This window comes from Podarcis muralis, chromosome 6 (assembly GCF_964188315.1).
Source record: "Podarcis muralis chromosome 6, rPodMur119.hap1.1, whole genome shotgun sequence".
Lineage (NCBI taxonomy): Eukaryota > Metazoa > Chordata > Lepidosauria > Squamata > Lacertidae > Podarcis > Podarcis muralis.
The window spans coordinates 86,036,650-86,049,040 of NC_135660.1; the positions used below are offsets into that span (position 1 = coordinate 86,036,650).

Sequence of the window (12,391 nt, forward strand, 5' to 3'; positions counted from 1 at the left end):
AAGAGACAAGATGCATCCACCACCTTGTGAGCCTGGGAAGGGAGCTAAATATGGAAAACTGACAGCAACTCTGGCAACTCCCACTAAATTTTTTTTATCCAGACTTTCCCCAAAGGCAGATATAGAGACAGTGATTGTACAGGAAATATAGATAATCAGAGCATATGCTGAATAAGCATGTGTTGCGCAAGAACAATACTCTTAGGCATTTATGGTGAGAACATAATTTCAAAAGTTACAGAATACAGAGCATCTTTAGGCATGGGGTCGAAATTTGGGATGTACCAAGCATGTCGATGGAATGTCTTTATACAATATAGTCACTTTTTTCAGATTCCTTCTTTAAAACAGGGATTAAAAATTCCTAACTCAATTACATGAACCCAGCCTTAGACCAATGAGTGTATTGATGGAGGTAACTCAAAACTCGTTTATAGTAGATTATTCTAAAACAGGCTTCCCCAACATGATGATTTCCAGATGTTGGACTACATCACTGCAATGCCTCAAGAATGGCCTCTCTGCATATAAACCAACCTAGACTGTGTTCATAATCTGAGGCCCTTCTTTGTGTGCCGCCTCCATGTGAGGTCCAGAGAGTGGCAACATGAGAATGGGCCTTTGCTACAGTGGCTCCCCGTTTGTGGAATTTTCTCCCCAGGAAGGTTCATCTGGTGCCTTATATATCTTTAGGCACCAGGCAGAAATATTCCTCTTCAACCAGGCCTTTGGCTGATTAATATTCTACAGCTTTTTCAATGTATTTGTAGGAGGGGGGTTATAGTATTGTTGTTTCTGTTTCAGCTATGTATTTGTGCTTTTGTTTCGTGTTTTTATCTTATGAAATGCCCTGAGACCTTTTGATGAAGGGTGGTATATAAATCTAATAAAGAATATATCATCCCTAACCACTGCTGGCTGTGGCAGATGGGAGCTGAAATGGAACATTATCTGCAGGGCACTAGGGACTTGGCTAGATTGGTAAAGAAAACATGTTTTATATGTGTTGTATAGATGCTATAACACTGTGACACTAGATGGCACTGTGGAGTCCTGTCTTTCCATACCGGATATCCCTGTATGTGTTTAACTGAATTGCTTCTTTGACATGTCTAGATCCAGCCCAGCTTAGAGAAGACTGCTTTAGGAAGTGAGCAAACAGATTCTTCTTACCCATAAACTCATGCACACACACAATCCAACACTCTTCCTTTCTCGTGTTCTATTCACCTAAGCAGGTGAGCAGGGCTAAGGTTGCTGGTTTGACCACAACACAGCCTTGAGCCTCATATACTAGGAAAAGCTAGCCCAACATGAAGTGTAATGTGGATATGTTGCTGCTACTGTACCACACTACTCTGCATCTATGTCTCCCCTTGCAGGCCAATTGCCACCACTGTGTTCCTCCCCTTCTTCTCTATCCAGGTCAGTTGTGTACAAACAATTTAAAGAAGAAAGAGGAGGGGTTGGAATGGTGTTAAAATCTGGCCTGGCAAGCTTACACTTACTCATCCTTTGTTGCCTGTGGAAAGCAAAAAACTGAGTGCTAGTCAATTCATAGCAGACAGGAAGAAAAAATCCTGGGTGTGTTTGTATTATTTGTTTGCTGAATTGTGACCATACATCATATTTATATTATATATTGCACTAGAGATAGTAGGATTAGGAAAAGGGACGTTTTTGTAGTGACTAGAGGAGGAAATGGAGGTGAAATATTCAGAGCTAAAACGTTTTTGAAATCTTAGTCTCTAATATGAAAGAGAGATTTCTCTCGTCTACCTTTACACATTTGGGGCAGAATTATGGGACTAAACTGCATTGTCTTTGCTTTATTGCTTGTTATAGAGGAATTGTGAATTGTCACCTGCATTTCAGCTAAAAATGGCATTTCTTTGCTGTGGGTTTCCCCCCCCCCCCCAAAGGAGCAATTTACATCCAGGCTGAGAAGAGCAGAGCAGGAAAAATGCAGAAATTGAATGATTACGGGAGTATGTTCTGCAGTGCCGAGAACACACTGGCAAGGGCGGTCTCTGGCTGTCACTTTAAAAAAAAAAATGACCTGCTTGTTGGAGGAGGGGCAGTTTCCTGAGAATCAGGTGCATGTCTGTAGAGATGATGTCATCTTTCTAAGTAGACCTGCTTGAGAGAGACGGATGCAGAGGAGGGAATGATTTCCTAATTGCAGATCTCCAGCTGGGAGGAGTAAGAAATGGATAGAGCACAGGCAGTTTGTAAGTATTAAAAATATTGCTGAAGTCATCCGCAGTCTTCAGGAATTAATTGCTGTGTGAAGGTGATACAAAGAGCATGCTTCTTAATTGAGGACTGTGGAAAGACACTGGTTTGAAAAGGTGTTTTTTAAAAATTACTAGTGCCCCATGTTTAGAGGTAACATTTCTTAGGTTTCTTCCTAATGACAGTAAGTGTCATATGCTTTCTTCCTAGGGAAAAAAGCATGCTGCGTGGCTTATTGAGTAATTTTATCTGCCTTTCCCTACTGCCTTCTTCATACTAAGAGGCAGTGCTGTAGCACTCACTTGTGGTAAAATGTAGTCCTGTATTGATGAGAAATGTCCTTGGTCCCAAGGCACTGCTTGCTTGTACCTCGGCTTTTAATTTTTGGCTTGCAAATGTAATTAACACATGCAAGATGGGCAAGAACAACAAAAGTTAGCTGCTTTCTTGTCTTTGATATCAGCTGTCAGCCTGCTTCATGGTCTGTGATGTGATTGTTGGACTGTGCTGAAATAGTTCTGGCATTGCACCACATTATCTAGGTGAACAGAGGGTCTCTAAATAGTGGCTTCATGGTGACTTGTTAGCCATTCTTCTCAGTATTCTCTTTCTTCTGATTCAGAAATAACCAGGCCTCTACAGACTCCTTAGGCACCCACATACACAAGGAGAAGCAGTTAGTGCTCGTGGATAGGTATGGTAGGTATTGAACTGTAATAGTGGACCTAAATTAAGCTAGCGCAGAACCTAGAAAGACTGCAGTTACAGCATGTGGCTGTAGTGGATTGTTGTTTGCTCTGACACGTGTAAATTTCAGGAGGAAGTGAAATGTTTACTTTTGATGAAAGCAGTACTTTAAGGGAATGGAATCTGTAATTGGATTGAAGGACTAGCAGAACTTACTGGCTATTTCAGAAAAGGTTCTTTGTGTACACTACTTGCATCTTTAGTGTTTATAGTATCTACCAGGTATGAAGCAGTGGACATAGGTAAAATGTACCTGCTGTTGTGTCTTGTGAAGTTGAAAGTAGAATTATGGTTTGGTGGAGAAAGTTGCTATAGGCAGTGGGGTACTGGCATGTAGATAGAAACAGGCAGTGTGGAATGGCACCCCTAGGTGAGCTGAGTTTCAGTGTGAAGAGGCCCAGAGTTTATATACAAGGAAGGTAATTGGTTCATCCTGTTCACATGACTCCTTTGCCAGAAGAATTCTGCTTGAGGTTTCCATCTGATGACTTGAAAGGCCTGCAAGCTCCTATTCTGATGAACTCTCCTGCTAGCACAGCATGTTAAGGGAACAGGAACCTGACTCTCAGTGTTCTGATGTGAATGCTCCAGTCCCTGACAAGAATGCTGCACTTATGAGTTGGTGCTGCCTCAGTTTTTTTCTCCCATGGTCCCCTTGGATGCTTATCAGCACATGGCTTTCAGTAGGTTCTAGGGCGCACACATGCCCTGTTGTGGCTGTCTTACTGCCTGAGATTATTCCATCAGCTTCATAGGGTCACAGGAGAAGAAAGTACCTGATCTTTGGGTAGGCCCATTTCTACAGAGCTAACTATCCCTTACTGATTAGGTGTGTATTTATTATAGGTTGAAGATGTACATTTGGAAGTTGGATTCATGAATGGAGGGGAGCCATGGATTCAGAACTACTAGAGGCAAATGGACTTGCTTTAGCCCAACATAAAACATGTTCTGAAAATGTACACTGTTCATTAGAAAGGGAGTTCATTAGCTGTGTTCTTAAAAGCTTTAATAATTACATGGTAACTGTTAGAGCTGCACGTTTAGTCAAGAGCTAGGAATCCACCTCTTGTAGACCCCTAGGTGTACCATATGTGCCACTTAGAGCTGTGGAGGTGGGGTCACTGCTGTGGGATTTTACAGACCTGCAAATGCTGCTCTACCCCTTTCTTTCATGCTGAAGGTAAAGGACTGTTCTGTTCCAGGTAGTGGTCTCAGCCAGATGTGGTTATAGCTCAAGGTGTGTTTGTGACTTAATGTTAGGCACAAATTTGTGTTCCAGCATGGAAACCAAGGCAAAGTCAAGGATACCCAGGTTCTGGTCTAGCAAGGCAAGGTTCAGCTTCTACTAAAGCAAAGACCAGCAAAGTGGAAGCCAGGTTCCAAGGAGGTTGGGGTAGGGAACTTTTTCAACCTGGAGACCACATGCTAGTGGTGGGTAGAGCCATAAGCAAAAATGAACAGAACGGTGAATATCAATGTTACCTATGTATAGTAGGCTTACTGTACTTACCCACACTCTTCTCCATCCAGGCAAGCAATAAGCATTATCAACGACATGCTCTAGCCAGGCAAAGTACTCAAGTCGAGTACACAACAGGGATGGTGAGAAGATGTGCCTGGGGAGAATTCTAAGAACCAGACAGAGAGGCACCAAGAGCTGCATTTGGTCCCTGGACCTGAGATTTCCCATTCCTCCAGTATGACAAAGTCTAGCAAAGCAGAGATCAAATTCTGCTAAGGCAAGGCAAGCAAAGCAAGTAGCACTGTGGATAGCTCCATTTGCCACTCAGGCTGGAGAGTCAAATGTTGCTTCAGCAACAAGCAAGCCCAGACTGAGCCAGCAGTTAAAGGGTCTTAGTCTGCTTCAGTAGTAGTAGTAATTGTTGTTGTTGTTTGTACTCTGCCCATCTGACTAAGTTGCTCCAGCCACTCTGGGCAGTTTCCAACAGAATATACAAAAACACAACAGAACATCACACATTAAAAGCTTTCTGATGCAGGGCTGCCTTAAGATGTCTACAGAAGGTCGTATAATTATTTATCTCTTTGACATCTGCTGGGAGGGTGTTCCATACCATGGGCATCACTACCGAGAAGGCCCTCTGCCTGGTTCTCTGTAACCTGAGTTTTCATCAAGAGGGAACTACCTGGACCTCAGTTTCTGGGCTGAACAATGGGGGGGGGGTGGAGACACTCCTTCAGGCATGCAGGGCCAAAGCCGTTTAGGGCATTAAAGGTCACCACCAACACTTGGAATTGTGCTTAGAAACGTACTGGGAGCCAATGTAGATATTTTAGGACCAGTGTTATATGGCCCTGGCGACCATTCCTAGACACTGGTCTAGCAGCCACATTCTGAATTAATTGTAGTTTCTGAAACCTTCAAAGGTACCTCCCTGTAGGGGGCAATGCAGTAGTCTAAGCAGGAGATAACCAGAGCATGTACCACTCTGGGAAGACAGTGGGCAGACAGGCAGGGTCTCACCTAGCATACCAGAAGGAGTCGCTAAACAGTTGACCTGCGCCTTTATGGACAGCTATGAGTCCAAAATGACCCCAAGGCTGCACAGCTGGTCCTTTAGGGGCACAGTTACCCCATTCAGGACCAGCAAGTCTCCCACACCCACCCGTCCCCTGTTCCCCAGAAACAGTACTTCTGTCTTGTTGGGATTCAGCCTCAATCTGTGGACTGCCATCTCCTCCAGCCACTCACACAGGACATTCACCACCTTCACTGGTTCTGATTTAAGTGAGAGGTTAAAGGTAAAGGGACCCCTGATCATTAAGTCCAGTCGTGGCTGACTCTGGGGTTGCGGTGCTCATCTCACTTTATTGGCCGAGGGAGCCGGCGTACAGCTTCCGGGTCATGTGGCCAGCAGGATTAAGCCGCTTCTGGTGAACCAGAGCAGCGCACGGAAATGCCGTTTACCTTCCCACCGGAGTGGTACCTATTTATCTATTTGCACTTTGACGTGCTTTCGAACTGCTAGGTTGGCAGGAGCAGGGACCAAGCAACGGGCGCTCACCCTGTCGCAGGGATTCGAACCGCCAACCTTCTGATTGGCAAGTCCTAGGCTCTGTGGTTTAACCCACAGTGTCACCCACGTCCCACCAGTGAGAGGGTAGAGCTGGCTATTATCTGCATACTAGTGGACACTCAGCCCAAACCCCCAGCCATTTTATATAGATGTTAAAAAGCATGGGGGAGTGGATGAAGCCCTGAGGCACCCCACAAGTGAACGCCAGGGGTCTTAACACTCACGTCCCAACACCACTTTCTGGACACAGCCCAGAAGGAAGGTGTAACCACTGACTGATGGCACAGAAGTGACTGTAGTTTTCTGGAGTCCTCAGAATTTGAGGGTGTCAGTGTAACTTTCTCAGGCTGGAGTGGTGGTGATAAAACAGTCTGCTCCTGTGCTACAGCTTTCTGGACAGTAAGGTTTGACTTATTCCAGGGGCAAATCCCTCTCTTACTTTGATACTTCTGCTGAATCTCTGGCCCCATACCCCAAAGTTGGGGAGTGTGTCCATGGGTCTTGAAAAGGGAACACTTGGAAGGACATGTATGGCAAGGTACTTGTGCTAGTGTGTGTGTGTGTGTGTGTGTGTGTGTGTGTGTGTGTGTACGTACACGTGTGCGCACACACATATACACGAGGAATGAAGTACTGCATATGTGAGAAAGTAGGGTGTCGCTGCATATTTTAGGGTTGATGCGGCATTTATATTTCGGAAAGATACCCTGGGTTTTCAAGAAGAGATGCCTGTGGCAGCATATTAGCTCATGGACCAAATTGTAGTTCTGTCTGTGTGGTGGTAGGATTTTGCCGTCACCTCTGCTCACATCTTTTTCCAGTGTGCTATCTTGCAAAGCCATTGCATACATTCTGCTTCAGTGCACTGAACCCTTGGAGCTAAATGATGCCGCGGAACTTAGATTTGTGGGTCATGCAGTTTGAGTTGGTGCTCCTCAACTGTAGGTTAATAGTTTCAATGTCCATGCCTATTCAGGGCTTTAGTGTTATATGAATTTTTCATAGCAAAATGCCAGGTATGCTAGTAAATTCAAACTGCTCAGAGTAGTAAACTCCTGTGCAGGTGCATTCTCTACCTGTTGGTGGAAGTGACTAGTAGATGTCTTCTTCAGACACTGTCTTTGCAATTAATTTCTTCCACTTAGCTTCCCAGTGTAAATTGAGTAAAAGTGTCATATTTGTATTGGAGCAGCTGCACTGAAGTACAGCACAGAAATATTTCCTATGCTCTGTTATTAATGATAGTTCTTTGTGGTTTCTGTTCAGTCCAGCCTTTGCGATTAAATATGTGCAGGCCATACTACTTGGGAATCCCAGAAAGTTCTGATAGTTGAAAAGGCCTTTGGCTCATGTTTTTCAGGGAGTGTGTGGGAAAGTGTGTGATCTTATACTTGTGTTTTTATAATATCTTTAAACAGGCATAATTACATCTGGGCAGTATTGTTTCACGCCATGCTGTTCATCATGAAGTAAGTGGTAGCTTCTCACGATCTGTTTGAACTGAACAAATCTCAGTGCTGTTTGTTATGAAAATGCCCTTTATTAATAATTTTATGAGCTATAGATCCCAGAACAAATAGCAAAATTAAAGGATAATGCTGAAACTAGGGCTGTGCTAATATTTTGGCCAAGAGTTTTTTTTCAGCCGCTCACAGAGGTTGGGGAAGAAATTGCCCTTAAAACCTGGGGCAAGATGGTGAAAATTAGGAGAAATTAGCAGGTGTACTGTCGGAAACGCCAGGGGCGGGGCAACAATGCAAAGCCCCCGCACTGACATATACTGACATGTACTAGGACACTTACCTTTTATTTAAATTACAAGATAACTGAGTATGTGTGCATGAATGTTTCTATGCTTGTGTCCATGCTTCCTTTAATTAATTTTTTAAAAAACCACAATCCTTGTGCAGTTCTGCAGCTGGAGCACTTGAAAGCGATGCAAAAATATTTTGCCATTCCCCGGCTCTCCACAGGTAGCATCACCAGCTGCTCACAGGTCCTTCTGTTTCGAAACACATTCCAGGAAGCACAGGCAATAGCGAGACTGCAGAGCTGCAAAAGCATTGTTGGGGATTTTGGGTGATTAAAGGAAGTGCACACATACACCCTCAGTCATCTTGTAATGTAAATAAAAAGTAAGTGTCACAGCATACCCTTGCTAATTTCTAAGGATTTCCCCAACAGTTGTTCTGCAGGTCAGCAATGCTCAGTCTGGTAAAGCTGCCAGGGAATAAGGTGGACAGATGGAATCAATTGCCTCTCCCCCATCCCCATGCTTGTACTCCCTGGTTTGACAGTCAATCAGCATCCTTTCCATCTTGTACTGTCAGTGCTTCATGTTTCGGCTGCTTGCTCTTGGCTGAGAGCTGTAGGATTAAAACCCTTGCTAGGCACAAGCCTTAAATATTACTGGGAGGGGAAATGTTATTGCACCTATTGCTGTGACAGATCTATGGTGTTTAAGGTTTCCTTTGGTTAAACTTCTAAAATATTGTTTATGGAAAGATTTAAAACATTTTTATTTTATTTTATTGCAATAACAGACCACCTTGCTCCCTTCTTCCCAGTGATGTACTGTATTTGGTTATACAGGACATATAAGATTGAGCTTCATTTTCCCATGCTGTTCAGTTCTGTGTCCTAACAATGTACAGTGGTGCCTCGCAAGACGAAATTAATTCATTCTGCAAGTTTTTTTGTCTTGCGATTTTTTTTGTCTTGCGAAGCACGGTTTCAGAAAAGTTTTGGAAAAGCTTCAAAAATCACCAAAATCTTCAAAAACCTCAAAAAAGACACCACACCGCGTGCTATGAGTTGCTCCTCGAAGTCAAGTCGCAACTGTATTAACGGTGTTAAGAAAAAGGAAACAAACTTGCAAGACATTTCCGTCTTGCAAAGCAAGCCCATAGGGAAAATCGTCTTGCGAAGCAACTCAAAAAACCAAAAACCCTTTCGTCTTGCGAGTTTTTTGTCTTGCGAGGCATTCGTCTTGTGAGGTACCACTGTATACTCAGAAATAAGTTCTACTGAATTCAATGGGATTACTCCCAGGTAAGTGGGGTTAGGAATATACCCCTACATATTGAACAATTTACCACTATCATTTATACATATACTGGTTTGGTTATTCTTCCAATTGTTTCTCTCGTCTCTCTTTTTCTAATTCTCCCCTTTTCAATGAAGAAAAAAATAAATATGTTGCTGGCACAGAAAGTAGAAGTGTAAAGGGGAAATTCTAAGAAATTCTGCCAAATACCTTGAAATTTATCTTACATCCCTCTTTTTGTGTAAAGTATTTGAGCTGCAATATTTAAGAGGTCTTTCACCCGTTGATCTACATCAGGAGAGCTTGTGGCTTTCCATTTTTGCAGCATGATATGTTCGGTCCTGTAATAATCACATGCATTCAGTTCTGCAGTTCTGCAGACAGCTGCAACAATAATCTATTTCTATGATTTTTCCAACTATGGTCCAAGATAAATATCAATACTTTTAAGTTTAACAGGGCAGTGGGTCTGTGATCAAAGAACCACTGACAGTCTATACAAGTGGCCTTGAAAGAAAAGAAATGCTGAATTGACAGTAATAAATGCCACAACTCCTTTTATACTCAGTGTAGCTGTACTGAGTATGTGGGGTGGAGAGAGAGATTGTCCTCCACGCCATAGAACTTTTTGTCAATTAACATCACAATCCTAACCATATCTTAAAAATCCTATTGAATTTGGACCCCGCTTATAGAGTATTTTCAGGAGGTATACAAAGATTAAATATCTGTGGAGATTATTTGACTTAAGATAGAGAGCTTAAAAGAGAATCAGTTTTAAGAAGAAATCTTAATGCATCTAAATCTAAATAATCCCTACTTCTTCCTTCAGGGCAGTTTGACTTTGACTTGGTGAAATTCTGCACTTCCAGGACTGCATCAGTCTAGTACTGGGTGTAGTCCTAGATTATTTGATGTTTAGAAAACAAAACTTGCCATTGTAGATGTAGAGATAGTGTTTGGAAACATAGGTAGTGACTGCAGAAGTTAATCATTTAGCTAATTGGTTTAAAACTTTTTTTCTACCCTGCCTGCCAATAAAATAGGGACGCAGGTGGCACTGTGGGTAAAACCTCAGCGCCTAGGACTTGCTAATCGCATGGTCGGCGGTTCGAATCCCCGCGGCGGGGTGCGCTCCCGTCGTTCGGTCCCAGCGCCTGCCAACCTAGCAGTTCAAAAGCACCCCCGGGTGCAAGTAGATAAATAGGGACCGCTTATCAGCGGGAAGGTAAACGGTGTTCCGTGTGCTGCACTGGCTCGCCAGATGCAGCTTGTCACGCTGGCCACGTGACCCGGAAGTGTCTGCAGACAGCGCTGGCTCCCGGCCTATAGAGTGAGATGAGCGCACAACCCTAAAGTCTGGCAAGACTGGCCCGTACGGGCAGGGGTACCTTTACCTTTTTTGCCAATACAATGTTTTCAATGTGGTTTGCAATAAACATGCAAAACAGTGATTAAAAACAGTTAAATAAAAGATCAGCAAATTCCTTAATAGTCAACCATAGACCAATCTGGAAACAAAAGACTAGGAAAACACAGTACTTTTAATCTTGTGCTAAAATGAATTGATATGGAGAAGGAGTTCACTCCATTGATAAATCCTAATCCTGATAGTCAGCCTCCTCATTTCTGGGTACCATGAGTCAGGCTTCTAAGAAATACTTCTCAACTCTGCTTTTAAAAGGCCTAACACTTCCTTCCTCATTAGCTAGATCAGACGGTCATATCCTCTCCAAGCAGTTTCATGTAATATTGAATGGCATGGGAGTTTTTGAATAGCACGGGAAACTTGCAGAACCTCACCATATAAATGTCATGGTCCAAAGCACCTGTGTCTCCGTTTTACCTTATGGAACGATTCAGCCAAATTATCAAAACGTTATGCCTTCCATTCCCACCCCGACAAAACTGTCCAGAACAATACAATCATACCAAGCATGATATGCACAGTTGTTGTCTCTTTCCTGATATGTGTCACCCAGTGGGGTGGTTTTATTTCTCAGAGCTTGCTGGAAGCAAGACTGAAGTGGGTCTAGATCAGGATGTGAAACCCTGTGGCCCTACAGATATATTCAGTTTCCAACTCCACCCAGTCATCAGCTGGATAGCTCAGCTGGTTAGAGCATGGTGCTGATAAGGTTGCAAGTTCGATCCCTGTTGAATTTTATTGTTTTATTTAACTTAAATATCAGATTTCCTGGCTTTGGAAGTTAGGCATTGTGAAACAATAATATCCTTTCTTTCGCTAGCATTTAGATTTGTAGCAAACCAAACTTGCTTTTTGCTTAGGGGCAGGTTGTGGGGGAAGGCTTGACTTCAGATATGTTTGAATACTGTCTCTTTTTCTATCAATATAAAGAAGATAACATTTGCTAGTATAATTCTGTTCACTGTAAACAGCTTCACTGTTAGCTGCCAGCATTGAAAGCATTGAGGTTATATGTTTTATTGGATCAGGTACTATTGGTGTACATTATTAAGGAAGATTACAATGTGTTTGATGTAACTTAAAAACAAACAAACAAACCTAAATTTTGCTGTGGTGATCTTTCTGTGTGTCCCCCGCCTCTTTTTTCTGTTGAACATTTTGTTTCTGAAACAACTGTTATGGAATCCCTTTCCCCCCTAAGCTATGACTTGGCAGAGAGAGCAAGCTGAGAAAACATTGTGCTCTGTTACTTTATTGGGAAGTTTGTATCATAAAAAGCTAAAGGTCGTGAAATGTTAGTGGATTTTCCCACGTTTAGGAAACAAAGATTTAGCAGGTGTCTGGGATTTGACTAAATCACGGTGGTTCTCAAAGGGTAGGGCATGCTGCACTGGTGTGGCAGGAGAGAATGGCAAGTGTGGCAGGCAGAATCGAGGACAATCAAAGAAACATTTAAATGTTTCAGTGTAATATAGGATAGGATAGGATAGTATCATTTTTTTTTAAATATATATATACAACCAGAAACAGTTTTCATGCCTCTCTTCAAGAGCATTGGCTATTCCTCAACGGTTTTCCACAACGTATCTTTGTCAACAAAGAATTTTATCTCTGACAAATATGAAAGGCCGGAAAAGAGAGAGGCTTATTCCATGAAAAGAGTGGTATCTGTAGTTTTCCAGAAATACAAATAATAATAATAAATAAATAATTGAATGGGGGAAAACCTGAATGAGGAAAGTGCATTAAGAACTGAGCATGTGCAGTGGACATGGAATGCTGACTTCCTGTTCAGGGGAAGAGATGGAAAACTTGGGAGAGAGTGATACTTCTAGGAATCCAGGATGTTTTCCATATCCTGGGAAATGTTATGGTTAGCTGAATGGAACCCCT

The 12,391-nt window shown here is 42.7% G+C and overlaps 1 protein-coding gene across 10 annotated transcripts in view; it reads left to right on the forward strand.

Annotated features, from left to right (window-relative positions):
• USP54 (ubiquitin specific peptidase 54) overlaps positions 1-12,391 on the forward strand; it is a 92,794-nt gene that overhangs the window by 16,726 nt on the left and 63,677 nt on the right. Inside the window, exon 1 of one of the 10 annotated variants that reach the window (XM_077930668.1) lies at positions 2,123-2,231. The exons of 8 other annotated variants lie outside the window; for them this stretch is intronic. The gene's annotated coding sequence lies outside the window, so the exon portion shown is untranslated. Of the gene's footprint in view, positions 1-2,122; positions 2,232-7,473; positions 7,493-12,391 lie in introns of those variants that run through there. One more of the 10 variants, XM_077930670.1, reaches the window with a different exon arrangement.